This window comes from Ambystoma mexicanum, chromosome 2q (genome assembly GCF_040938575.1).
Source record: "Ambystoma mexicanum isolate Mex_15411 chromosome 2q, UKY_AmexF1_1, whole genome shotgun sequence".
NCBI lineage: Eukaryota > Metazoa > Chordata > Amphibia > Caudata > Ambystomatidae > Ambystoma > Ambystoma mexicanum.
Window position 1 is genome coordinate 185,877,222 of NC_090924.1, and position 3,043 is coordinate 185,880,264.

Here is a 3,043-nt window from a genome sequence, read left to right on the forward strand (position 1 = left end):
AACATTTAAAAATGTCCAAGTTTGCATCCTTCAAAGCTAAGGAATCTGTAGAGGACATAGTGCCCATTTGAAACAATGGGCACTTTTTGAAACTGATTTTGCCAAGATATCGAGGTCCAACAAAAGAAGTGTTTCTTCTAAAATTGATTTTGCTTTGGCAAGAGAGGCATCACTCCGGATGTGCTTATAAATGCACCAACAATGTACCTAGTTCTCCAAAAGAACACCGATGCTGTGGCTAAGAAGAATGGGGCCCAGGACCCATCAAACAGAAATGCATAGCTCTGTCTCTGAATAATGCTTTTCCCGACATAAACAAAAACTTGGCGGCCATGTTCTGTTTAATCTGTCGCAAAATGTACTAAGCTCTTGCTGTGTTTCAAAATGTACCACTATTCATATTCTTTCTCTCCGACAGGCACTCAACCCCCCCTGCACAATATAATCTCTTGTTGTAATTGTAGCCTTGGACGGTCAGCAAAATTGTCTGCATGCCATAGTTACAAAACCTGTCTTCATTTCTTTTTAAAGCATGTTATTCGGAATACATAGTGTCCCGATATTATGCTATTGGTATAAGTACATAGATAGATGACTGTATCCATAAATGAGCATATTTAGAAACTCTGGAAGATATGTGTATACTTTGTGGTGGAGCAGATGAAATGTACAAATACCACTACTCCTTCTCATTATGGTTTTTGGGACCCAGGGGCAAGAACACGACCTGCTGGTTAGTGGAAGTATTACCTCAGCTAAAAGTGGCAGACATTGCGCTGCTGGTATTTCCCCAGGCACAAAAGGTAAGGGGGTCAGTGGGTCAACGGATAGCACTTTTGACTGTAAGTCCGTCTTTTGTAAGTCCAAATACTACCTGGTTCGACATTTTCCAGGCTTTTTGTTTCATTTCTTAACAGATCCATTCCTATGTACCTCTGTGCTTTCAACAGAGTTTTCATTGTAAGGGAGGGACATACAATATGCCTTAAACATTCCTGGGCAGGGAAGACTCTATGTAAAAGAAAGAGTAGCAGACAGTTTAATAAATCATCAGCAGGACCCTCTAGATCTTCCCCAAAAAACATAACATTATTTCTCTGCATGTATGTGTGTTGAACAGCGCAAGTAGTTTGACATTTATCCACTGACATTAACCACTTTCCCACAGCGCAGAACAAAATCACTTGTACTGGCCCCTTCTGCAAAAGCATTACCACTGTAGAAAGCAGTGAAAAGGTGAGGCAGTGTGCAGTCACCCCCGACCCTTTACTCCCCTGATCGGCCACGATCGGCCAAGGACCTCTCTATGAGAGCTGAGGGTGGAATTTTTCTGGACCTCGGTAACTTAGGGAGGCATGGCTAAAGGGATCCTCAATCAACGGCCCAACCTTTGCTTTGTGGCCTGTCCGTATATGTCTGTTCTCCAAATTACCTGCCGCTGCCCAGGTGTCAGCTGGTAAGATGGAATGACCTGCCAGGTAGGATCCTGGCAGATGATTTGCATAGGCAAACCCCCTCTCCCTCTTTATTAGCCCTGCTTACTCCACAGTAGCAAGTATCTGGGGAAAATATAGTGGTCGAGGTGGGGTAGCAGTCACTAGCAACTTTGAGAAAGTAAATCTGGGGTGCTTTGCGACTTGTGGGGAACTACAGAGCTCAGTGCCCAGAACTTTGTGGCACAGGGAGGAGGTCTGTGGGATTTCAGTAACTTGGAGACATGCAACCTGGTTGGGAGTGCTTCAGGTCTCCTTCCTTGCATGTTCCAAGCAACTCAACAAAGCATCAACAGGCTGAGATACCAGCCACAGAGCCATTTCCACTTGATTAAAAGCCTAAAATCTTTTCCATGTAAAAACATAGCCCCCCAACCCCCGAATACCATATTTTCTTTGTTTTTTCTCTCTCTCTCTCTCTCTCTCTCTCTCTCTCTCTCTCTCTCTCTCTCTCTCCCTCCCTCCTTAACCTTCCCCCCTCCCGCCCGCTCTCTTTCTCCCCCCGCCCCCTCCCTCCCCCTCTCCCTCTCACAACCATTTATTTTAAGTTTTCATGCACTGTAGCACATTCTGGCAACGGTATTTCACAATGGGACTCTTTGAAAGTTACAGAAATCAAAAAAGAAACCAACCAACTAAAAGCAGCCAAAGCCAGAGTACACTGCTCAGCCCCAATTAAAGATTAAGGCCTAGAAGCAAGTAAAGCTGTAGTTCAGAACAATGTTTGCAAATAGCACCTTAAAGCAGTTTACGCTGGAGTGCACAACAAGGTGGAAACTGATAAAACGGAGTTTGGTAAAATGGGATAAAAAAACAAAAGAAGCGTGCCACTTCTAAAAGTACAAGTCAAGAAATTGAAGGAGAGGGGGCTGTTCATTCAGTCAATAGGACTCACAAGTAAAAGGCTCCTGAGGCATGAGTGTTGAATTTGGCGCAAAATGTATTGTGTTGTCGTGTAATATGTATGAACATACAATTTCAATCTTCATTAAAAAAACATGTATTAAAAAATAAAGACTTGCAAATTAAGAAAGTTTCTGTCCTGTCATGTGCCAAAAATAGTGAATGCTTTACGAATGTGCGTGTCATCCTTTAGAGCAGGGGACAATTTAATGTTCACATTATCATTCCAATATTAGTACATGTGTTGCTGAAGCAAGTGCAAAGGGAGAGTCAATCAAACCATTGATTAGGACATCTAGTCAAAGGTTTGCCATACCAAATGTCCTTATGTCAGAGGGTAGAAAGTCCAAACACCATTTAAATATCGGGTGGTATGAAATGAAGAGGGAAACAACAATGAATAAGCATTCTTTGCTGCTGTATTGATCTGGTCCTAAAGGGTTTGGTTTAATGCCAATTATATTTGAAGATATACAGATTCATGCTCCAGGGTGCTTGCAAAATGACACCCCTCCCCATCACAATGGCTGGGTGATGCAAGCCTGAGAGCATCACAATAGACCCATAGACATGAGAAAAACTCTGTACCACTGAGTGTATGTGGGCCCATGGCTGTATCAAGGACAAGGCAACAACAGGAAGTGGCT

General features: G+C 43.0%; 1 non-coding gene across 1 annotated transcript; it reads right to left on the reverse strand.

Annotated features, from left to right (window-relative positions):
- Positions 1-2,547: 2,547 nt before the first annotated feature.
- Positions 2,548-2,652, reverse strand: LOC138570653 (U6 spliceosomal RNA). Its single transcript, XR_011303689.1, has one exon. It is a non-coding gene; the product is annotated as a U6 spliceosomal RNA (small nuclear RNA).
- Between the last annotated feature and the right edge of the window lie 391 nt (positions 2,653-3,043).